The 25,031-nt window shown below is 35.7% G+C and overlaps 26 pseudogenes; all 26 read right to left on the bottom strand.

The window, feature by feature from the left end:
• Positions 1–182: 182 nt before the first annotated feature.
• LOC145644486 (5S ribosomal RNA) lies at positions 183–301 on the bottom strand (annotated as a pseudogene).
• A 793-nt stretch (positions 302–1,094) lies between these two features.
• LOC145644800 (5S ribosomal RNA) lies at positions 1,095–1,213 on the bottom strand (annotated as a pseudogene).
• Positions 1,214–1,779: 566 nt separating this feature from the next.
• Positions 1,780–1,898, bottom strand: LOC145645544 (5S ribosomal RNA; annotated as a pseudogene).
• A 792-nt stretch (positions 1,899–2,690) lies between these two features.
• Positions 2,691–2,809, bottom strand: LOC145644485 (5S ribosomal RNA; annotated as a pseudogene).
• A 571-nt stretch (positions 2,810–3,380) lies between these two features.
• Positions 3,381–3,499, bottom strand: LOC145644484 (5S ribosomal RNA; annotated as a pseudogene).
• Positions 3,500–4,292: 793 nt separating this feature from the next.
• Positions 4,293–4,411, bottom strand: LOC145645066 (5S ribosomal RNA; annotated as a pseudogene).
• Positions 4,412–5,205: 794 nt separating this feature from the next.
• Positions 5,206–5,324, bottom strand: LOC145644483 (5S ribosomal RNA; annotated as a pseudogene).
• Positions 5,325–5,895: 571 nt separating this feature from the next.
• LOC145644481 (5S ribosomal RNA) lies at positions 5,896–6,014 on the bottom strand (annotated as a pseudogene).
• Positions 6,015–6,807: 793 nt separating this feature from the next.
• LOC145645065 (5S ribosomal RNA) lies at positions 6,808–6,926 on the bottom strand (annotated as a pseudogene).
• A 792-nt stretch (positions 6,927–7,718) lies between these two features.
• Positions 7,719–7,837, bottom strand: LOC145645812 (5S ribosomal RNA; annotated as a pseudogene).
• A 463-nt stretch (positions 7,838–8,300) lies between these two features.
• LOC145644480 (5S ribosomal RNA) lies at positions 8,301–8,419 on the bottom strand (annotated as a pseudogene).
• A 792-nt stretch (positions 8,420–9,211) lies between these two features.
• LOC145644891 (5S ribosomal RNA) lies at positions 9,212–9,330 on the bottom strand (annotated as a pseudogene).
• A 791-nt stretch (positions 9,331–10,121) lies between these two features.
• On the bottom strand, positions 10,122–10,240 carry LOC145644927 (5S ribosomal RNA; annotated as a pseudogene).
• A 791-nt stretch (positions 10,241–11,031) lies between these two features.
• Positions 11,032–11,150, bottom strand: LOC145644925 (5S ribosomal RNA; annotated as a pseudogene).
• Positions 11,151–12,160: 1,010 nt separating this feature from the next.
• LOC145644479 (5S ribosomal RNA) lies at positions 12,161–12,279 on the bottom strand (annotated as a pseudogene).
• Positions 12,280–13,071: 792 nt separating this feature from the next.
• LOC145645424 (5S ribosomal RNA) lies at positions 13,072–13,190 on the bottom strand (annotated as a pseudogene).
• Positions 13,191–13,982: 792 nt separating this feature from the next.
• Positions 13,983–14,101, bottom strand: LOC145645872 (5S ribosomal RNA; annotated as a pseudogene).
• Positions 14,102–15,807: 1,706 nt separating this feature from the next.
• On the bottom strand, positions 15,808–15,926 carry LOC145644200 (5S ribosomal RNA; annotated as a pseudogene).
• A 571-nt stretch (positions 15,927–16,497) lies between these two features.
• On the bottom strand, positions 16,498–16,616 carry LOC145644339 (5S ribosomal RNA; annotated as a pseudogene).
• A 131-nt stretch (positions 16,617–16,747) lies between these two features.
• LOC145644478 (5S ribosomal RNA) lies at positions 16,748–16,866 on the bottom strand (annotated as a pseudogene).
• Positions 16,867–18,573: 1,707 nt separating this feature from the next.
• LOC145644924 (5S ribosomal RNA) lies at positions 18,574–18,692 on the bottom strand (annotated as a pseudogene).
• Positions 18,693–19,483: 791 nt separating this feature from the next.
• On the bottom strand, positions 19,484–19,602 carry LOC145645804 (5S ribosomal RNA; annotated as a pseudogene).
• Positions 19,603–20,393: 791 nt separating this feature from the next.
• Positions 20,394–20,512, bottom strand: LOC145645314 (5S ribosomal RNA; annotated as a pseudogene).
• A 791-nt stretch (positions 20,513–21,303) lies between these two features.
• On the bottom strand, positions 21,304–21,422 carry LOC145645313 (5S ribosomal RNA; annotated as a pseudogene).
• A 791-nt stretch (positions 21,423–22,213) lies between these two features.
• LOC145645312 (5S ribosomal RNA) lies at positions 22,214–22,332 on the bottom strand (annotated as a pseudogene).
• Positions 22,333–23,123: 791 nt separating this feature from the next.
• On the bottom strand, positions 23,124–23,242 carry LOC145644477 (5S ribosomal RNA; annotated as a pseudogene).
• Positions 23,243–25,031: the final 1,789 nt, after the last annotated feature.

Here is a 25,031-nt window from a genome sequence, read left to right as displayed (position 1 = left end):
ATTTCTATTTAATTTGTACACTTCACATTCAAGCATGTCAGTTGCAGATTAAATTAAAGTGATGCAACAAAAACTTACAGCATCTGCTATTCCCAGGTGCTAACAGATAGTTTTTTTTATTAATCACTGCACTTCACATTTGAGCATGTCAGCTTGAAAGTAAATTAAAGTGATGCAAGAAAAGCTTACAGCACCTGGTATTCCTAGGTAGGGTCCCACCTCAGTACTATCCAGGCCCAAAGTTGTTCAGCTTCCAAGGTCAGATGAGATTGGACGTTCTCAAGCTGGTGTGGCCGTAAGCCTTAAACACTTACTCAAATTGCCTAATCATAGCAAATATGATCAAAGACCAATCTGACAATTTTTTTTATTAATCCCTGCACTTGACATTCTAGAATGTTATCTTGAAAGTAAATTAAATGATCTAATAAAAGCTTACAACATCTGGTATACGGAGGCACTAACAGACAGTTTTTTTATTAATCACTGCACTTCACATTCAAGCATGTCAGTTGGAGAGTAAATGAAAGTGATGCAATAAAAACTTACAGCATCTGCTATTCCCAGGTGCTAGCAGATAGTTTGATTTAATTATTCACTGCACTTCAAATTTGAACATGATAGCTTGAACATAAATTAAAGGGATGCAATAAAATCTTACAGCACCTGCTATTCCCTGGTACTAAAAGATTTCTATTTAATCTGTACACTTCACATACAAGCATGTCAGTTGCAGATTAAATTAAAGTGATGCAACAAAAACTTACAGCATCTGCTATTCCCAGGTGCTAACAGATAGTTTTTTTTAATTAATCACTGCACTTCACATCCTAGCATGTCATCTTAAAAGTAAATTAAAGTGATGCAAGAGAAGCTTACAGCATCTTGTAGTCCAAGCTGCTAACAGATAGTTTTTTGATGAATCACTGCACTTCACATTCAGGCATGTGAGTTGGAGAGTAAATTAAAGTGATGCAAAAAAAACTTACAGCATCTGTTATTCCCATGTGCTAACAGATAGTTTTTTTTTATTAATCACTGCACTTCACATTTGAGCATGTCAGCTTGAAAGTAAATTAAAGTGATGCAAGAAAAGCTTACAGCACCTGGTATTCCTAGGTAGGGTCCCACCTCAGTACTATCCAGGCCCAAAGTTGTTCAGCTTCCAAGGTCAGATGAGATTGGACGTTCTCAAGATGGTGTGGCCGTAAGCCTTAAACACTTACTCAAATTGCCTAATCATAGCAAATATGATCAAAGACCAATCTGACAATTTTTTTTTATTAATCCCTGCACTTGACATTCTAGAATGTTATCTTGAAAGTAAATTAAATGATGCAATAAAAGCTTACAACATCTGGTATACGGAGGCACTAACAGACAGTTTTTTTATTAATCACTGCACTTCACATTCAAGCATGTCAGTTGGAGAGTAAATTAAAGTGATGCAATAAAAACTTTCAGCATCTGCTATTCCCAGGTGCTAGCAGATAGTTTGATTTAATTATTCACTGCACTTCAAATTTGAACATGATAGCTTGAACATAAATTAAAGGGATGCAATAAAATCTTACAGCACCTGCTATTCCCTGGTACTAAAAGATTTCTATTTAATTTGTACACTTCACATTCAAGCATGTCAGTTGCAGATTAAAGTGATGCAACAAAAACTTACAGCATCTGCTATTCCCAGGTGCTAACAGATAGTTTTTTTTATTAATCACTGCACTTCACATTTGAGCATGTCAGCTTGAAAGTAAATTAAAGTGATGCAAGAAAAGCTTACAGCACCTGGTATTCCTAGGTAGGGTCCCACCTCAGTACTATCCAGGCCCAAAGTTGTTCAGCTTCCAAGGTCAGATGAGATTGGACGTTCTCAAGCTCGTGTGGCCGTAAGCCTTAAACACTTACTCAAATTGCCTAATCATAGCAAATATGATCAATGACCAATCTGACAATTTTTTTTATTAATCCCTGCACTTGACATTCTAGAATGTTATCTTGAAAGTAAATTAAATGATGCAATAAAAGCTTACAACATCTGGTATACGGAGGCACTAACAGACAGTTTTTTTATTAATCACTGCACTTCACATTCAAGCATGTCAGTTGGAGAGTAAATGAAAGTGATGCAATAAAAAATACAGCATCTGCTATTCCCAGGTGCTAGCAGATAGTTTGATTTAATTATTCACTGCACTTCAAATTTGAACATGATAGCTTGAACATAAATTAAAGGGATGCAATAAAATCTTACAGCACCTGCTATTCCCTGGTACTAAAAGATTTCTATTTAATCTGTACACTTCACATACAAGCATGTCAGTTGCAGATTAAATTAAAGTGATGCAACAAAAACTTACAGCATCTGCTATTCCCAGGTGCTAACAGATAGTTTTTTTTAATTAATCACTGCACTTCACATCCTAGCATGTCATCTTAAAAGTAAATTAAAGTGATGCAAGAGAAGCTTACAGCATCTCGTAGTCCAAGCTGCTAACAGATAGTTTTTTGATGAATCACTGCACTTCACATTCAGGCATGTGAGTTGGAGAGTAAATTAAAGTGATGCAAAAAAAACTTACAGCATCTGCTATTCCCATGTGCTAACAGAGAGTTTTTTTTTATTAATCACTGCACTTCACATTTGAGCATGTCAGCTTGAAAGTAAATTAAAGTGATGCAAGAAAAGCTTACAGCACCTGGTATTCCTAGGTAGGGTCCCACCTCAGTACTATCCAGGCCCAAAGTTGTTCAGCTTCCAAGGTCAGATGAGATTGGACGTTCTCAAGCTGGTGTGGCCGTAAGCCTTAAACACTTACTCAAATTGCCTAATCATAGCAAATATGATCAAAGACCAATCTGACAATTTTTTTTTATTAATCCCTGCACTTGACATTCTAGAATGTTATCTTGAAAGTAAATTAAATGATGCAATAAAAGCTTACAACATCTGGTATACGGAGGCACTAACAGACAGTTTTTTTATTAATCACTGCACTTCACATTCAAGCATGTCAGTTGGAGAGTAAATTAAAGTGATGCAATAAAAACTTACAGCATCTGCTATTCCCAGGTGCTAACAGATAGTTTGATTTAATTATTCACTGCACTTCAAATTTGAACATGATAGCTTGAACATAAATTAAAGGGATGCAATAAAATCTTACAGCACCTGCTATTCCCTGGTACTAAAAGATTTCTATTTAATTTGTACACTTCACATTCAAGCATGTCAGTTGCAGATTAAATTAAAGTGATGCAACAAAAACTTACAGCATCTGCTATTCCCAGGTGCTAACAGATAGTTTTTTTTATTAATCACTGCACTTCACATTTGAGCATGTCAGCTTGAAAGTAAATTAAAGTGATGCAAGAAAAGCTTACAGCACCTGGTATTCCTAGGTAGGGTCCCACCTCAGTACTATCCAGGCCCAAAGTTGTTCAGCTTCCAAGGTCAGATGAGATTGGACGTTCTCAAGCTGGTGTGGCCGTAAGCCTTAAACACTTACTCAAATTGCCTAATCATAGCAAATATGATCAAAGACCAATCTGACAATTTTTTTTATTAATCCCTGCACTTGACATTCTAGAATGTTATCTTGAAAGTAAATTAAATGATGCAATAAAAGCTTACAACATCTGGTATACGGAGGCACTAACAGACAGTTTTTTTATTAATCACTGCACTTCACATTCAAGCATGTCAGTTGGAGAGTAAATGAAAGTGATGCAATAAAAACTTACAGCATCTGCTATTCCCAGGTGCTAGCAGATAGTTTGATTTAATTATTCACTGCACTTCAAATTTGAACATGATAGCTTGAACATAAATTAAAGGGATGCAATAAAATCTTACAGCACCTGCTATTCCCTGGTACTAAAAGATTTCTATTTAATCTGTACACTTCACATACAAGCATGTCAGTTGCAGATTAAATTAAAGTGATGCAACAAAAACTTACAGCATCTGCTATTCCCAGGTGCTAACAGATAGTTTTTTTTAATTAATCACTGCACTTCACATCCTAGCATGTCATCTTAAAAGTAAATTAAAGTGATGCAAGAGAAGTTTACAGCATCTCGTAGTCCAAGCTGCTAACAGATAGTTTTTTGATGAATCACTGCACTTCACATTCAGGCATGTGAGTTGGAGAGTAAATTAAAGTGATGCAAAAAAAACTTACAGCATCTGCTATTCCCATGTGCTAACAGAGAGTTTTTTTTTATTAATCACTGCACTTCACATTTGAGCATGTCAGCTTGAAAGTAAATTAAAGTGATGCAAGAAAAGCTTACAGCACCTAGTATTCCTAGGTAGGGTCCCACCTCAGTACTATCCAGGCCCAAAGTTGTTCAGCTTCCAAGGTCAGATGAGATTGGACGTTCTCAAGCTGGTGTGGCCGTAAGCCTTAAACACTTACTCAAATTGCCTAATCATAGCAAATATGATCAAAGACCAATCTGACAATTTTTTTTTATTAATCCCTGCACTTGACATTCTAGAATGTTATCTTGAAAGTAAATTAAATGATGCAATAAAAGCTTACAACATCTGGTATACGGAGGCACTAACAGACAGTTTTTTTATTAATCACTGCACTTCACATTCAAGCATGTCAGTTGGAGAGTAAATTAAAGTGATGCAATAAAAACTTACAGCATCTGCTATTCCCAGGTGCTAGCAGATAGTTTGATTTAATTATTCACTGCACTTCAAATTTGAACATGATAGCTTGAACATAAATTAAAGGGATGCAATAAAATCTTACAGCACCTGCTATTCCCTGGTACTAAAAGATTTCTATTTAATCTGTACACTTCACATACAAGCATGTCAGTTGCAGATTAAATTAAAGTGATGCAACAAAAACTTACAGCATCTGCTATTCCCAGGTGCTAACAGATAGTTTTTTTTAATTAATCACTGCACTTCACATCCTAGCATGTCATCTTAAAAGTAAATTAAAGTGATGCAAGAGAAGCTTACAGCATCTCGTAGTCCAAGCTGCTAACAGATAGTTTTTTGATGAATCACTGCACTTCACATTCAGGCATGTGAGTTGGAGAGTAAATTAAAGTGATGCAAAAAAAACTTACAGCATCTGCTATTCCCATGTGCTAACAGAGAGTTTTTTTTTATTAATCACTGCACTTCACATTTGAGCATGTCAGCTTGAAAGTAAATTAAAGTGATGCAAGAAAAGCTTACAGCACCTGGTATTCCTAGGTAGGGTCCCACCTCAGTACTATCCAGGCCCAAAGTTGTTCAGCTTCCAAGGTCAGATGAGATTGGACGTTCTCAAGCTGGTGTGGCCGTAAGCCTTAAACACTTACTCAAATTGCCTAATCATAGCAAATATGATCAAAGACCAATCTGACAATTTTTTTTTATTAATCCCTGCACTTGACATTCTAGAATGTTATCTTGAAAGTAAATTAAATGATGCAATAAAAGCTTACAACATCTGGTATACGGAGGCACTAACAGACAGTTTTTTTATTAATCACTGCACTTCACATTCAAGCATGTCAGTTGGAGAGTAAATTAAAGTGATGCAATAAAAACTTACAGCATCTGCTATTCCCAGGTGCTAACAGATAGTTTGATTTAATTATTCACTGCACTTCAAATTTGAACATGATAGCTTGAACATAAATTAAAGGGATGCAATAAAATCTTACAGCACCTGCTATTCCCTGGTACTAAAAGATTTCTATTTAATTTGTACACTTCACATTCAAGCATGTCAGTTGCAGATTAAATTAAAGTGATGCAACAAAAACTTACAGCATCTGCTATTCCCAGGTGCTAACAGATAGTTTTTTTTATTAATCACTGCACTTCACATTTGAGCATGTCAGCTTGAAAGTAAATTAAAGTGATGCAAGAAAAGCTTACAGCACCTGGTATTCCTAGGTAGGGTCCCACCTCAGTACTATCCAGGCCCAAAGTTGTTCAGCTTCCAAGGTCAGATGAGATTGGACGTTCTCAAGCTGGTGTGGCCGTAAGCCTTAAACACTTACTCAAATTGCCTAATCATAGCAAATATGATCAAAGACCAATCTGACAATTTTTTTTATTAATCCCTGCACTTGACATTCTAGAATGTTATCTTGAAAGTAAATTAAATGATGCAATAAAAGCTTACAACATCTGGTATACGGAGGCACTAACAGACAGTTTTTTTATTAATCACTGCACTTCACATTCAAGCATGTCAGTTGGAGAGTAAATGAAAGTGATGCAATAAAAACTTACAGCATCTGCTATTCCCAGGTGCTAGCAGATAGTTTGATTTAATTATTCACTGCACTTCAAATTTGAACATGATAGCTTGAACATAAATTAAAGGGATGCAATAAAATCTTACAGCACCTGCTATTCCCTGGTACTAAAAGATTTCTATTTAATCTGTACACTTCACATACAAGCATGTCAGTTGCAGATTAAATTAAAGTGATGCAACAAAAACTTACAGCATCTGCTATTCCCAGGTGCTAACAGATAGTTTTTTTTAATTAATCACTGCACTTCACATCCTAGCATGTCATCTTAAAAGTAAATTAAAGTGATGCAAGAGAAGCTTACAGCATCTCGTAGTCCAAGCTGCTAACAGATAGTTTTTTGATGAATCACTGCACTTCACATTCAGGCATGTGAGTTGGAGAGTAAATTAAAGTGATGCAAAAAAAACTTACAGCATCTGCTATTCCCATGTGCTAACAGAGAGTTTTTTTTTATTAATCACTGCACTTCACATTTGAGCATGTCAGCTTGAAAGTAAATTAAAGTGATGCAAGAAAAGCTTACAGCACCTAGTATTCCTAGGTAGGGTCCCACCTCAGTACTATCCAGGCCCAAAGTTGTTCAGCTTCCAAGGTCAGATGAGATTGGACGTTCTCAAGCTGGTGTGGCCGTAAGCCTTAAACACTTACTCAAATTGCCTAATCATAGCAAATATGATCAAAGACCAATCTGACAATTTTTTTTTATTAATCCCTGCACTTGACATTCTAGAATGTTATCTTGAAAGTAAATTAAATGATGCAATAAAAGCTTACAACATCTGGTATACGGAGGCACTAACAGACAGTTTTTTTATTAATCACTGCACTTCACATTCAAGCATGTCAGTTGGAGAGTAAATTAAAGTGATGCAATAAAAACTTACAGCATCTGCTATTCCCAGGTGCTAGCAGATAGTTTGATTTAATTATTCACTGCACTTCAAATTTGAACATGATAGCTTGAACATAAATTAAAGGGATGCAATAAAATCTTACATCACCTGCTATTCCCTGGTACTAAAAGATTTCTATTTAATCTGTACACTTCACATACAAGCATGTCAGTTGCAGATTAAATTAAAGTGATGCAACAAAAACTTACAGCATCTGCTATTCCCAGGTGCTAACAGATAGTTTTTTTAATTAATCACTGCAATTCACATCCTAGCATGTCATCTTAAAAGTAAATTAAAGTGATGCAAGAGAATCTTACAGCATCTCGTTGTCCAAGCTTCTAACAGATAGTTTTTTGATGAATCACTGCACTTCACATTCAGGCATGTGAGTTGGAGAGTAAATGAAAGTGATGCAAAAAAAACTTATAGCATCTGCTATTCCCATGTGCTAACAGATAGTTCTTTTTATTAATCACTGCACTTCACATTTGAGCATGTCAGCTTGAAAGTAAATTAAAGTGATGCAAGAAAAGCTTACAGCACCTGGTATTCCTAGGTTGGGTCCCACCTCAGTACTATCCAGGCCCAAAGTTGTTCAGCTTCCAAGATCAGATGAGATTGGACGTTCTCCAGCTGGTGTGGCCGTAAGCCTTAAACACTTACTCAAATTGCCTAATCATAGCAAATATGATCAAAGACCAATCTGACAATTTTTTTTATTAATCCCTGCACTTGACATTCTAGAATGTTATCTTGAAAGTAAATTAAATGATGCAATAAAAGCTTACAACATCTGGTATACGGGGGCACTAACAGACAGTTTTTTAATTAATCACTGCACTTCACATCCTAGCATGTCATCTTAAAAGTAAATTAAAGTGATGCAAGAGAAGCTTACAGCATCTCGTAGTCCAAGCTGCTAACAGATAGTTTTTTGATGAATCACTGCACTTCACATTCAGGCATGTGAGTTGGAGAGTAAATTAAAGTGATGCAAAAAAAACTTACAGCATCTGCTATTCCCATGTGCTAACAGAGAGTTTTTTTTTATTAATCACTGCACTTCACATTTGAGCATGTCAGCTTGAAAGTAAATTAAAGTGATGCAAGAAAAGCTTACAGCACCTGGTATTCCTAGGTAGGGTCCCACCTCAGTACTATCCAGGCCCAAAGTTGTTCAGCTTCCAAGGTCAGATGAGATTGGACGTTCTCAAGCTGGTGTGGCCGTAAGCCTTAAACACTTACTCAAATTGCCTAATCATAGCAAATATGATCAAAGACCAATCTGACAATTTTTTTTTATTAATCCCTGCACTTGACATTCTAGAATGTTATCTTGAAAGTAAATTAAATGATGCAATAAAAGCTTACAACATCTGGTATACGGAGGCACTAACAGACAGTTTTTTTATTAATCACTGCACTTCACATTCAAGCATGTCAGTTGGAGAGTAAATTAAAGTGATGCAATAAAAACTTACAGCATCTGCTATTCCCAGGTGCTAGCAGATAGTTTGATTTAATTATTCACTGCACTTCAAATTTGAACATGATAGCTTGAACATAAATTAAAGGGATGCAATAAAATCTTACAGCACCTGCTATTCCCTGGTACTAAAAGATTTCTATTTAATCTGTACACTTCACATACAAGCATGTCAGTTGCAGATTAAATTAAAGTGATGCAACAAAAACTTACAGCATCTGCTATTCCCAGGTGCTAACAGATAGTTTTTTTAATTAATCACTGCAATTCACATCCTAGCATGTCATCTTAAAAGTAAATTAAAGTGATGCAAGAGAATCTTACAGCATCTCGTAGTCCAAGCTTCTAACAGATAGTTTTTTGATGAATCACTGCACTTCACATTCAGGCATGTGAGTTGGAGAGTAAATGAAAGTGATGCAAAAAAAACTTATAGCATCTGCTATTCCCATGTGCTAACAGATAGTTCTTTTTATTAATCACTGCACTTCACATTTGAGCATGTCAGCTTGAAAGTAAATTAAAGTGATGCAAGAAAAGCTTACAGCACCTGGTATTCCTAGGTTGGGTCCCACCTCAGTACTATCCAGGCCCAAAGTTGTTCAGCTTCCAAGATCAGATGAGATTGGACGTTCTCAAGCTGGTGTGGCCGTAAGCCTTAAACACTTACTCAAATTGCCTAATCATAGCAAATATGATCAAAGACCAATCTGACAATTTTTTTTATTAATCCCTGCACTTGACATTCTAGAATGTTATCTTGAAAGTAAATTAAATGATGCAATAAAAGCTTACAACATCTGGTATACGGGGGCACTAACAGACAGTTTTTTTATTAATCACTGCACTTCACATTCAAGCATGTCAGTTGGAGAGTAAATTAAAGTGATGCAATAAAAACTTACAGCATCTGCTATTCCCAGGTGCTAGCAGATAGTTTGATTTAATTATTCACTGCACTTCAAATTTGAACATGATAGCTTGAACATAAATTAAAGGGATGCAATAAAATCTTACAGCACCTGCTATTCCCTGGTACTAAAAGATTTCTATTTAATTTGTACACTTCACATTCAAGCATGTCAGTTGCAGATTAAATTAAAGTGATGCAACAAAAACTTACAGCATCTGCTATTCCCAGGTGCTAACAGATAGTTTTTTTAATTAATCACTGCACTTCACATCCTAGCATGTCATCTTAAAAGTAAATTAAAGTGATGCAAGAGAATCTTACAGCATCTCGTAGTCCAAGCTTCTAACAGATAGTTTTTTGATGAATCACTGCACTTCACATTCAGGCATGAGAGTTGGAGAGTAAATGAAAGTGATGCAAAAAAAACTTATAGTATCTGCTATTCCCATGTGCTAACAGATAGTTTTTTTTATTAATCACTGCACTTCACATTTGAGCATGTCAGCTTGAAAGTAAATTAAAGTGATGCAAGAAAAGCTTACAGCACCTGGTATTCCTAGGTAGGGTCCCACCTCAGTACTATCCAGGCCCAAAGTTGTTCAGCTTCCAAGGTCAGATGAGATTGGACATTCTCAAGCTGGTGTGGCCGTAAGCCTTAAACACTTACTCAAATTGCCTAATCATAGCAAATATGATCAAAGACCAATCTGACAATTTTTTTTATTAATCCCTGCACTTGACATTCTAGAATGTTATCTTGAAAGTAAATTAAATGATGCAATAAAAGCTTACAACATCTGGTATACGGGGGCACTAACAGACAGTTTTTTTATTAATCACTGCACTTCACATTCAAGCATGTCAGTTGGAGAGTAAATTAAAGTGATGCAATAAAAACTTACAGCATCTGCTATTCCCAGGTGCTAGCAGATAGTTTGATTTAATTATTCACTGCACTTCAAATTTGAACATGATAGCTTGAACATAAATTAAAGGGATGCAATAAAATCTTACAGCACCTGCTATTCCCTGGTACTAAAAGATTTCTATTTAATTTGTACACTTCACATTCAAGCATGTCAGTTGCAGATTAAATTAAAGTGATGCAACAAAAACTTACAGCATCTGCTATTCCCAGGTGCTAACAGATAGTTTTTTTAATTAATCACTGCACTTCACATCCTAGCATGTCATCTTAAAAGTAAATTAAAGTGATGCAAGAGAATCTTACAGCATCTCGTAGTCCAAGCTTCTAACAGATAGTTTTTTGATGAATCACTGCACTTCACATTCAGGCATGAGAGTTGGAGAGTAAATGAAAGTGATGCAAAAAAAACTTATAGTATCTGCTATTCCCATGTGCTAACAGATAGTTTTTTTTATTAATCACTGCACTTCACATTTGAGCATGTCAGCTTGAAAGTAAATTAAAGTGATGCAAGAAAAGCTTACAGCACCTGGTATTCCTAGGTAGGGTCCCACCTCAGTACTATCCAGGCCCAAAGTTGTTCAGCTTCCAAGGTCAGATGAGATTGGACATTCTCAAGCTGGTGTGGCCGTAAGCCTTAAACACTTACTCAAATTGCCTAATCATAGCAAATATGATCAAAGACCAATCTGACAATTTTTTTTATTAATCCCTGCACTTGACATTCTAGAATGTTATCTTGAAAGTAAATTAAATGATGCAATAAAAGCTTACAACATCTGGTATACGGAGGCACTAACAGACAGTTTTTTTATTAATCACTGCACTTCACATTCAAGCATGTCAGTTGGAGAGTAAATGAAAGTGATGCAATAAAAACTTACAGCATCTGCTATTCCCAGGTGCTAGCAGATAGTTTGATTTAATTATTCACTGCACTTCAAATTTGAACATGATAGCTTGAACATAAATTAAAGGGATGCAATAAAATCTTACAGCACCTGCTATTCCCTGGTACTAAAAGATTTCTATTTAATCTGTACACTTCACATACAAGCATGTCAGTTGCAGATTAAATTAAAGTGATGCAACAAAAACTTACAGCATCTGCTATTCCCAGGTGCTAACAGATAGTTTTTTTTAATTAATCACTGCACTTCACATCCTAGCATGTCATCTTAAAAGTAAATTAAAGTGATGCAAGAGAAGCTTACAGCATCTCGTAGTCCAAGCTGCTAACAGATAGTTTTTTGATGAATCACTGCACTTCACATTCAGGCATGTGAGTTGGAGAGTAAATTAAAGTGATGCAAAAAAAACTTACAGCATCTGCTATTCCCATGTGCTAACAGATAGTTTGAGTTAATTATTCACTGCACTTCAAATTTGAACATGATAGCTTGAACATAAATTAAAGGGATGCAATAAAATCTTACAGCACCTGCTATTCCCTGGTACTAAAAGATTTCTATTTAATTTGTACACTTCACATTCAAGCATGTCAGTTGCAGATTAAATTAAAGTGATGCAACAAAAACTTACAGCATCTGCTATTCCCAGGTGCTAACAGATAGTTTTTTTTATTAATCACTGCACTTCACATTTGAGCATGTCAGCTTGAAAGTAAATTAAAGTGATGCAAGAAAAGCTTACAGCACCTGGTATTCCTAGGTAGGGTCCCACCTCAGTACTATCCAGGCCCAAAGTTGTTCAGCTTCCAAGGTCAGATGAGATTGGACGTTCTCAAGCTGGTGTGGCCGTAAGCCTTAAACACTTACTCAAATTGCCTAATCATAGCAAATATGATCAAAGACCAATCTGACAATTTTTTTTATTAATCCCTGCACTTGACATTCTAGAATGTTATCTTGAAAGTAAATTAAATGATGCAATAAAAGCTTACAACATCTGGTATACGGGGGCACTAACAGACAGTTTTTTTATTAATCACTGCACTTCACATTCAAGCATGTCAGTTGGAGAGTAAATTAAAGTGATGCAATAAAAACTTACAGCATCTGCTATTCCCAGGTGCTAGCAGATAGTTTGATTTAATTATTCACTGCACTTCAAATTTGAACATGATAGCTTGAACATAAATTAAAGGGATGCAATAAAATCTTACAGCACCTGCTATTCCCTGGTACTAAAAGATTTCTATTTAATTTGTACACTTCACATTCAAGCATGTCAGTTGCAGATTAAATTAAAGTGATGCAACAAAAACTTACAGCATCTGCTATTCCCAGGTGCTAACAGATAGTTTTTTTAATTAATCACTGCACTTCACATCCTAGCATGTCATCTTAAAAGTAAATTAAAGTGATGCAAGAGAAGCTTACAGCATCTCGTAGTCCAAGCTGCTAACAGATAGTTTTTTGATGAATCACTGCACTTCACATTCAGGCATGTGAGTTGGAGAGTAAATTAAAGTGATGCAAAAAAAACTTACAGCATCTGCTATTCCCATGTGCTAACAGATAGTTTTTTTTTATTAATCACTGCACTTCACATTTGAGCATGTCAGCTTGAAAGTAAATTAAAGTGATGCAAGAAAAGCTTACAGCACATGGTATTCCTAGGTAGAGTCCCACCTCAGTACTATCCAGGCCCAAAGTTGTTCAGCTTCCAAGGTCAGATGAGATTGGACGTTCTCAAGCTGGTGTGGCCGTAAGCCTTAAACACTTACTCAAATTGCCTAATCATAGCAAATATGATCAAAGACCAATCTGACAATTTTTTTTTATTAATCCCTGCACTTGACATTCTAGAATGTTATCTTGAAAGTAAATTAAATGATGCAATAAAAGCTTACAACATCTGGTATACGGAGGCACTAACAGACAGTTTTTTTATTAATCACTGCACTTCACATTCAAGCATGTCAGTTGGAGAGTAAATTAAAGTGATGCAATAAAAACTTACAGCATCTGCTATTCCCAGGTGCTAGCAGATAGTTTGATTTAATTATTCACTGCACTTCAAATTTGAACATGATAGCTTGAACATAAATTAAAGGGATGCAATAAAATCTTACAGCACCTGCTATTCCCTGGTACTAAAAGATTTCTATTTAATCTGTACACTTCACATACAAGCATGTCAGTTGCAGATTAAATTAAAGTGATGCAACAAAAACTTACAGCATCTGCTATTCCCAGGTGCTAACAGATAGTTTTTTTAATTAATCACTGCAATTCACATCCTAGCATGTCATCTTAAAAGTAAATTAAAGTGATGCAAGAGAATCTTACAGCATCTCGTAGTCCAAGCTTCTAACAGATAGTTTTTTGATGAATCACTGCACTTCACATTCAGGCATGTGAGTTGGAGAGTAAATGAAAGTGATGCAAAAAAAACTTATAGCATCTGCTATTCCCATGTGCTAACAGATAGTTCTTTTTATTAATCACTGCACTTCACATTTGAGCATGTCAGCTTGAAAGTAAATTAAAGTGATGCAAGAAAAGCTTACAGCACCTGGTATTCCTAGGTTGGGTCCCACCTCAGTACTATCCAGGCCCAAAGTTTTTCAGCTTCCAAGATCAGATGAGATTGGACGTTCTCAAGCTGGTGTGGCCGTAAGCCTTAAACACTTACTCAAATTGCCTAATCATAGCAAATATGATCAAAGACCAATCTGACAATTTTTTTTATTAATCCCTGCACTTGACATTCTAGAATGTTATCTTGAAAGTAAATTAAATGATGCAATAAAAGCTTACAACATCTGGTATACGGGGGCACTAACAGACAGTTTTTTTATTAATCACTGCACTTCACATTCAAGCATGTCAGTTGGAGAGTAAATTAAAGTGATGCAATAAAAACTTACAGCATCTGCTATTCCCAGGTGCTAGCAGATAGTTTGATTTAATTATTCACTGCACTTCAAATTTGAACATGATAGCTTGAACATAAATTAAAGGGATGCAATAAAATCTTACAGCACCTGCTATTCCCTGGTACTAAAAGATTTCTATTTAATCTGTACACTTCACATACAAGCATGTCAGTTGCAGATTAAATTAAAGTGATGCAACAAAAACTTACAGCATCTGCTATTCCCAGGTGCTAACAGACAGTTTTTTTTAATTAATCACTGCACTTCACATCCTAGCATGTCATCTTAAAAGTAAATTAAAGTGATGCAAGAGAAGCTTACAGCATCTCGTAGTCCAAGCTGCTAACAGATAGTTTTTTGATGAATCACTGCACTTCACATTCAGGCATGTGAGTTGGAGAGTAAATTAAAGTGATGCAAAAAAAACTTACAGCATCTGCTATTCCCATGTGCTAACAGATAGTTTTTTTTTATTAATCACTGCACTTCACATTTGAGCATGTCAGCTTGAAAGTAAATTAAAGTGATGCAAGAAAAGCTTACAGCACCTGGTATTCCTAGGTAGGGTCGCACCTCAGTACTATCCAGGCCCAAAGTTGTTCAGCTTCCAAGGTCCGATGAGATTGGACGTTCTCAAGCTAGTGTGGCCGTAAGCCTTAAACACTTACTCAAATTGCCTAATCATAGCAAATATGATCAAAGACCAATCTGACAATTTTTTTTTTATTAATCCCTGCACTTGACATTCTAGAATGTTATCTTGAAAGTAAATTAAATGATGCAATAAAAGCTTACAACATCTGGTATACGGAGGCACTAACAGACAGTTTTTTTATTAATCACTGCACTTCACATTCAAGCATGTCAGTTGGAGAGTAAATTAAAGTGATTCAATAAAAACTTACAGCATCTGCTATTCCCAGGTGCTAGCAGATAGTTTGATTTAATTATTCACTGCACTTCAAATTTGAACATGATAGCTTGAACATAAATTAAAGGGATGCAATAAAATCTTACAGCACCTGCTATTCCCTGGTACTAAAAGATTTCTATTTAATTTGTACACTTCACATTCAAGCATATCAGTTGCAGATTAAATTAAAGTGATGCAACAAAAACTTACAGCATCTGCTATTCCCAGGTGCTAACAGATAGTTTTTTTAAATTAATCACTGCACTTCACATCCTAGCATGTCATCTTAAAAGTAAATTAAAGTGATGCAAGAGAAGCTTACAGCATCTCGTAGTCCAAGCTGCTAACAGATAGTTTTTTGATGAATCACTGCACTTCACATTCAGGCATGTGAGTTGGAGAGTAAATTAAAGTGATGCAAAAAAAACTTACAGCATCTGCTATTCCCATGTGCGAACAGTTAGTTTTTTTTATTAATCACTGCACTTCACAATTGAGCATGTCAGCTTGAAAGTAAATTAAAGTGATGCAAGAAAAGCTTACAGCACCTGGTATTCCTAGGTAGGGTCCCACCTCAGTACTATCCAGGCCCAAAGTTGTTCAGCTTCCAAGGTCAGATGAGATTGGACGTTCTCAAGTAGGTGTGGCCGTAAGCCTTAAACACTTACTCAAATTGCCTAATCATAGCAAATATGATCAAAGACCAATCTGACCATTTTTTTTTATTAATCCCTGCACTTGACATTCTAGAATGTTATCTTGAAAGTAAATTAAATGATGCAATAAAAGCTTACAACATCTGGTATACGGAGGCACTAACAGACAGTTTTTTTATTAATCACTGCACTTCACATTCAAGCATGTCAGTTGGAGAGTAAATTAAAGTGATGCAATAAAAACTTACAGCATCTGCTATTCCCAGGTGCTAGCAGATAGTTTGATTTAATTATTCACTGCACTTCAAATTTGAACATGATAGCTTGAACATAAATTAAAGGGATGCAATAAAATCTTACAGCACCTGCTATTCCCTGGTACTAAAAGATTTCTATTTAATTTGTACACTTCACATTCAAGCATGTCAGTTGCAGATTAAATTAAAGTGATGCAACAAAAACTTACAGCATCTGCTATTCCCAGGTGCTAACAGATAGTTTTTTTTATTAATCACTGCACTTCACATTTGAGCATGTCAGCTTGAAAGTAAATTAAAGTGATGCAAGAAAAGCTTACAGCACCTGGTATTCCTAGGTAGGGTCCCACCACAGTACTATCCAGGCCCAAAGTTGTTCAGCTTCCAAGGTCAGATGAGATTGGACGTTCTCAAGCTGGTGTGGCCGTAAGCCTTAAACACTTACTCAAATTGCCTAATCATAGCAAATATGATCAAAGAACAATCTGACAATTTTTTTTATTAATCCCTGCACTTGACATTCTAGAATGTTATCTTGAAAGTAAATTAAATGATGCAATAAAAGCTTACAGCACCTGGTATTCCTAGGTAGGGTCCCACCTCAGTACTATCCAGGCCCAAAGTTGTTCAGCTTCCAAGGTCAGATGAGATTGGACGTTCTCAAGCTGGTGTGGCCGTAAGCCTTAAACACTTACTCAAATTGCCTAATCATAGCAAATATGATCAAAGACCAATCTGACAATTTTTTTTTATTAATCCCTGCACTTGACATTCTAGAATGTTATCTTGAAAGTAAATTAAATGATGCAATAAAAGCTTACAACATCTGGTATACGGAGGCACTAACAGACAGTTTTTTTATTAATCACTGCACTTCACATTCAAGCATGTCAGTTGGAGAGTAAATTAAAGTGATGCAATAAAAACTTACAGCATCTGCTATTCCCAGGTGCTAGCAGATAGTTTGATTTAATTATTCACTGCACTTCAAATTTGAACATGATAGCTTGAACATAAATTAAAGGGATGCAATAAAATCTTACAGCACCTGCTATTCCCTGGTACTAAAAGATTTCTATTTAATTTGTACACTTCACATTCAAGCATGTCAGTTGCAGATTAAATTAAAGTGATGCAACAAAAACTTACAGCATCTGCTATTCCCAGGTGCTAACAGATAGTTTTTTTAAATTAATCACTGCACTTCACATCCTAGCATGTCATCTTAAAAGTAAATTAAAGTGATGCAAGAGACGCTTACAGCATCTCGTAGTCCAAGCTGCTAACAGATAGTTTTTTGATGAATCACTGCACTTCACATTCAGGCATGTGAGTTGGAGAGTAAATTAAAGTGATGCAAAAAAAACTTACAGCATCTGCTATTCCCATGTGCTAACAGATAGTTTTTTTTTATTAATCACTGCACTTCACATTTGAGCATGTCAGCTTGAAAGTAAATTAAAGTGATGCAAGAAAAGCTTACAGAACCTGGTATTCCTAGGTAGGGTCGCACCTCAGTACTATCCAGGCCCAAAGTTGTTCAGCTTCCAAGGTCCGATGAGATTGGACGTTCTCAAGCTGGTGTGGCCGTAAGCCTTAAACACTTACTCAAATTGCCTAATCATAGCAAATATGATCAAAGACCAATCTGACAATTTTTTTTTTATTAATCCCTGCACTTGACATTCTAGAATGTTATCTTGAAAGTAAATTAAATGATGCAATAAAAGCTTACAACATCTGGTATACGGAGGCACTAACAGACAGTTTTTTTATTAATCACTGCACTTCACATTCAAGCATGTCAGTTGGAGAGTAAATTAAAGTGATTCAATAAAAACTTACAGCATCTGCTATTCCCAGGTGCTAGCAGATAGTTTGATTTAATTATTCACTGCACTTCAAATTTGAACATGATAGCTTGAACATAAATTAAAGGGATGCAATAAAATCTTACAGCACCTGCTATTCCCTGGTACTAAAAGATTTCTATTTAATTTGTACACTTCACATTCAAGCATATCAGTTGCAGATTAAATTAAAGTGATGCAACAAAAACTTACAGCATCTGCTATTCCCAGGTGCTAACAGATAGTTTTTTTAAATTAATCACTGCACTTCACATCCTAGCATGTCATCTTAAAAGTAAATTAAAGTGATGCAAGAGAAGCTTACAGCATCTCGTAGTCCAAGCTGCTAACAGATAGTTTTTTGATGAATCACTGCACTTCACATTCAGGCATGTGAGTTGGAGAGTAAATTAAAGTGATGCAAAAAAAACTTAAAGCATCTGCTATTCCCATGTGCGAACAGTTAGTTTTTTTTATTAATCACTGCACTTCACAATTGAGCATGTCAGCTTGAAAGTAAATTAAAGTGATGCAAGAAAAGCTTACAGCACCTGGTATTCCTAGGTAGGGTCCCACCTCAGTACTATCCAGGCCCAAAGTTGTTCAGCTTCCAAGGTCAGATGAGATTGGACATTCTCAAGCTGGTGTGGCCGTAAGCCTTAAACACTTACTCAAATTGCCTAATCATAGCAAATATGATCAAAGACCAATCTGACAATTTTTTTTATTAATCCCTGCACTTGACATTCTAGAATGTTATCTTGAAAGTAAATTAAATGATGCAATAAAAGCTTACAACATCTGGTATACGGAGGCACTAACAGAAAGTTTTTTTATTAATCACTGCACTTCACATTCAAGCATGTCAGTTGGAGAGTAAATTAAAGTGATGCAATAAAAACTTACAGCATCTGCTATCCCCAGGTGCTAGCAGATAGTTTGATTTAATTATTCACTGCACTTCAAATTTGAACATGATATCTTGAACATAAATTAAAGGGATGCAATAAAATCTTACAGCACCTGCTATTCCCTGGTACTAAAAGATTTCTATTTAATTTGTATACTTCACATTCAAGCATGTCAGTTGCAGATTAAATTAAAGTGATGCAACAAAAACTTACAGCATCTGCTATTCCCAGGTGCTAACAGATAGTTTTTTTAAATTAATCACTGCACTTCACATCCTAGCATGTCATCTTAAAAGTAAATTAAAGTGATGCAAGAGAATCTTACAGCATCTCGTAGTCCAAGCTGCTAACAGATAGTTTTTTGATGAATCACTGCACTTCACATTCAGGCATGTGAGTTGGAGAGTAAATGAAAGTGATGCAAAAAAAACTTATAGCATCTGCTATTCCCATGTGCTAACAGATAGTTTTTTTATTAATCACTGCACTTCACATTTGAGCATGTCAGCTTGAAAGTAAATTAAAGTGATGCAAGAAAAGCTTACAGCACCTGGTATTCCTAGGTAGGGTCCCACCTCAGTACTATCCAAGCCCAAAGTTGTTCAGCTTCCAAAGTCAGATGAGATTGGACGTTCTCAAGCTGGTGTGGCCGTAAGCCTTAAACACTTACTCAAATTGCCTAATCATAGCAAATATGATCAAAGACCAATCTGACAATTTTTTTTATTAATCCCTGCACTTGACATTCTAGAATGTTATCTTGAAAGTAAATTAAATGATGCAATAAAAGCTTACAACATCTGGTATACGGAGGCACTAACAGACAGTTTTTTTATTAATCACTGCACTTCACATTCAAGCATGTCAGTTGGAGAGTAAATTAAAGTGATGCAATAAAAACTTACAGCATCTGCTATTCCCAGGTGCTAGCAGATAGTTTGATTTAATTATTCACTGCACTTCAAATTTGAACATGATAGCTTGAACATAAATTAAAGGGATGCAATAAAATCTTACAGCACCTGCTATTCCCTGGTACTAAAAGATTTCTATTTAATCTGTACACTTCACATACAAGCATGTCAGTTGCAGATTAAATTAAAGTGATGCAACAAAAACTTACAGCATCTGCTATTCCCAGGTGCTAACAGATAGTTTTTTTTAATTAATCACTGCACTTCACATCCTAGCATGTCATCTTAAAAGTAAATTAAAGTGATGCAAGAGAAGCTTACAGCATCTCGTAGTCCAAGCTGCTAACAGATAGTTTTTTGATGAATCACTGCACTTCACATTCAGGCATGTGAGTTGGAGAGTAAATGAAAGTGATGCAAAAAAAACTTATAGCATCTGCTATTCCCATGTGCTAACAGATAGTTTTTTTATTAATCACTGCACTTCACATTTGAGCATGTCAGCTTGAAAGTAAATTAAAGTGATGCAAGAAAAGCTTACAGCACCTGGTATTCCTAGGTAGGGTCCCACCTCAGTACTATCCAGGCCCAAAGTTGTTCAGCTTCCAAAGTCAGATGAGATTGGACGTTCTCAAGCTGGTGTGGCCGTAAGCCGTAAACACTTACTCAAATTGCCTAATCATAGCAAATATGATCAAAGACCAATCTGACAATTTTTTTTATTAATCCCTACACTTGACATTCTAGAATGTTATCTTGAAAGTAAATTAAATGATGCAATAAAAGCTTACAACATCTGGTATACGGAGGCACTAACAGGCAGTTTTTTTATTAATCACTGCACTTCACATTCAAGCATGTCAGTTGGAGAGTAAATTAAAGTGATGCAATAAAAACTTACAGCATCTGATATTCCCAGGTGCTAGCAGATAGTTTGATTTAATTATTCACTGCACTTCAAATTTGAACATGATAGCTTGAACATAAATTAAAGGGATGCAATAAAATCTTACAGCACCTGCTATTCCCTGGTACTAAAAGATTTCTATTTAATCTGTACACTTCACATACAAGCATGTCAGTTGCAGATTAAATTAAAGTGATGCAACAAAAACTTACAGCATCTGCTATTCCCAGGTGCTAACAGATAGTTTTTTTTAATTAATCACTGCACTTCACATCCTAGCATGTCATCTTAAAAGTAAATTAAAGTGATGCAAGAGAAGCTTACAGCATCTCGTAGTCCAAGCTGCTAACAGATAGTTTTTTGATGAATCACTGCACTTCACATTCAGGCATGTGAGTTGGAGAGTAAATGAAAGTGATGCAAAAAAAACTTATAGCATCTGCTATTCCCATGTGCTAACAGATAGTTTTTTTATTAATCACTGCACTTCACATTTGAGCATGTCAGCTTGAATGTAAATTAAAGTGATGCAAGAAAAGCTTACAGCACCTGGTATTCCTAGGTAGGGTCCCACCTCAGTACTATCCAGGCCCAAAGTTGTTCAGCTTCCAAAGTCAGATGAGATTGGACGTTCTCAAGCTGGTGTGGCCGTAAGCCTTAAACACTTACTCAAATTGCCTAATCATAGCAAATATGATCAAAGACCAATCTGACAATTTTTTTTATTAATCCCTGCACTTGACATTCTAGAATATTATCTTGAAAGTAAATTAAATGATGCAATAAAAGCTTACAACATCTGGTATACGGAGGCACTAACAGACAGTTTTTTGATGAATCACTGCACTTCACATTCAAGCATGTCAGTTCGAGAGTAAATTAAAGTGATGCAATAAAAACTTACAGCATCTGCTATTCCCAGGTGCTAGCAGATAGTTTGATTTAATTATTCACTGCACTTCAAATTTGAACATGATAGCTTGAACATAAATTAAAGGGATGCAATAAAATCTTACAGCACCTGCTATTCCCTGGTACTAAAAGATTTCTATTTAATTTGTACACTTCACATTCAAGCATGTCAGTTGCAGATTAAATTAAAGTGATGCAACAAAAACTTACAGCATCTGCTATTCCCAGGTGCTAACAGATAGTTTTTTTAAATTAATCACTGCACTTCACATCCTAGCATGTCATCTTAAAAGTAAATTAAAGTGATGCAAGAGAATCTTACAGCATCTCGTAGTCCAAGCTGCTAACAGATAGTTTTTTGATGAATCACTGCACTTCACATTCAGGCATGTGAGTTGGAGAGTAAATGAAAGTGATGCAAAAAAAACTTATAGCATCTGCTATTCCCATGTGCTAACAGATAGTTTTTTTATTAATCACTGCACTTCACATTTGAGCATGTCAGCTTGAATGTAAATTAAAGTGATGCAAGAAAAGCTTACAGCACCTGGTATTCCTAGGTAGGGTCCCACCTCAGTACTATCCAGGCCCAAAGTTGTTCAGCTTCCAAAGTCAGATGAGATTGGACGTTCTCAAGCTGGTGTGGCCGTAAGCCTTAAACACTTACTCAAATTGCCTAATCATAGCAAATATGATCAAAGACCAATCTGACAATTTTTTTTATTAATCCCTGCACTTGACATTCTAGAATGTTATCTTGAAAGTAAATTAAATGATGCAATAAAAGCTTACAACATCTGGTATACGGAGGCACTAACAGACAGTTTTTTGATGAATCACTGCACTTCACATTCAAGCATGTCAGTTGGAGAGTAAATTAAAGTGATGCAATAAAAACTTACAGCATCTGCTATTCCCAGGTGCTAGCAGATAGTTTGATTTAATTATTCACTGCACTTCAAATTTGAACACGATAGCTTGAACATAAACTAAAGGGATGCAATAAAATCTTACAGCACCTGCTATTCCCTGGTACTAAAAGATTTCTATTTAATTTGTACACTTCACATTCAAGCATGTCAGTTGCAGATTAAATTAAAGTGATGCAACAAAAACTTACAGCATCTGCTATTCCCAGGTGCTAACAGATAGTTTTTTTAAATTAATCACTGCACTTCACATCCTAGCATGTCATCTTAAAAGTAAATTAAAGTGATGCAAGAGAATCTTACAGCATCTCGTAGTCCAAGCTGCTAACAGATAGTTTTTTGATAAATCACTGCACTTCACATTCAGGCATGTGAGTTGGAGAGTAAATTAAAGTGATGCAAAAAAAACTTACAGCATCTGCTATTCCCATGTGCTAACAGAGAGTTTTTTTATTAATCACTGCACTTCACATTTGAGCATGTCAGCTTGAAAGTAAATTAAAGTGATGCAAGAAAAGCTTACAGCACCTGGTATTCCTAGGTAGGGTCCCACCTCAGTACTATCCAGGCCCAAAGTTGTTCAGCTTCCAAGGTCAGATGAGATTGGACGTTCTCAAGCTGGTGTGGCCGTAAGCCTTAAACACTTACTCAAATTGCCTAATCATAGCAAATATGATCAAAGACCAATCTGACAATTTTTTTTTATTAATCCCTGCACTTGACATTCTAGAATGTTATCTTGAAAGTAAATTAAATGATGCAATAAAAGCTTACAACATCTGGTATACGGAGGCACTAACAGACAGTTTTTTTATTAATCACTGCACTTCACATTCAAGCATGTCAGTTGGAGAGTAAATTAAAGTGATGCAATAAAAACTTACAGCATCTGCTATTCCCAGGTGCTAGCAGATAGTTTGATTTAATTATTCACTGCACTTCACATTCAAGCATGTCAGTTGGAGAGTAAATTAAAGTGATGCAATAAAATCTTACAGCACCTGCTATTCCCTGGTACTAAAAGATTTCTATTTAATTTGTACACTTCACATTCAAGCATGTCAGTTGCAGATTAAATTAAAGTGATGCAACAAAAACTTACAGCATCTGCTATTCCCAGGTGCTAACAGATAGTTTTTTTAAATTAATCACTGCACTTCACATCCTAGCATGTCATCTTAAAAGTAAATTAAAGTGATGCAAGAGAATCTTACAGAATCTCGTAGTCCAAGCTGCTAACAGATAGTTTTTTGATAAATCACTGCACTTCACATTCAGGCATGTGAGTTGGAGAGTAAATGAAAGTGATGCAAAAAAAACTTATAGCATCTGCTATTCCCATGTGCTAACAGATAGTTTTTTTTATTAATCACTGCACTTCACATTTGAGCATGTCAGCTTGAAAGTAAATTAAAGTGATGCAAGAAAAGCTTACAGCACCTGGTATTCCTAGGTAGGGTCCCACCTCAGTACTATCCAGGCCGAAAGTTGTTCAGCTTCCAAAGTCAGATGAGATTGGACGTTCTCAAGCTGGTGTGGCCGTAAGCCTTAAACACTTACTCAAATTGCCTAATCATAGCAAATATGATCAAAGACCAATCTGACAATTTTTTTTATTAATCCCTGCACTTGACATTCTAGAATGTTATCTTGAAAGTAAATTAAATGATGCAATAAAAGCTTACAACATCTGGTATACGGAGGCACTAACAGACAGTTTTTTTATTAATCACTGCACTTCACATTCAAGCATGTCAGTTGGAGAGTAAATTAAAGTGATGCAATAAAAACTTACAGCATCTGCTATTCCCAGGTGCTAGCAGATAGTTTGATTTAATTATTCACTGCACTTCAAATTTGAACATGATAGCTTGAACATAAATTAAAGGGATGCAATAAAATCTTACAGCACCTGCTATTCCCTGGTACTAAAAGATTTCTATTTAATCTGTACACTTCACATACAAGCATGTCAGTTGCAGATTAAATTAAAGTGATGCAACAAAAACTTACAGCATCTGCTATTCCCAGGTGCTAACAGATAGTTTTTTTTAATTAATCACTGCACTTCAAATTTGAACATGATAGCTTGAACATAAATTAAAGGGATGCAATAAAATCTTACAGCACCTGCTATTCCCTGGTACTAAAAGATTTCTATTTAATTTGTACACTTCACATTCAAGCATGTCAGTTGCAGATTAAATTAAAGTGATGCAACAAAAACTTACAGCATCTGCTATTCCCAGGTGCTAACAGATAGTTTTTTTTAATTAATCACTGCACTTCACATCCTAGCATGTCATCTTAAAAGTAAATTAAAGTGATGCAAGAGAAGCTTACAGCATCTCATAGTCCAAGCTGCTAACAGATAGTTTTTTTTATTAATCACTGCACTTCACATTTGAGCATGTCAGCTTGAAA

Source organism: Electrophorus electricus, chromosome 13 (assembly GCF_041902795.1).
Source record: "Electrophorus electricus isolate QZ-2024a chromosome 13, ASM4190279v1, whole genome shotgun sequence".
Lineage (NCBI taxonomy): Eukaryota > Metazoa > Chordata > Actinopteri > Gymnotiformes > Gymnotidae > Electrophorus > Electrophorus electricus.
This window is presented reverse-complemented; position numbering and strand designations above follow the sequence as displayed.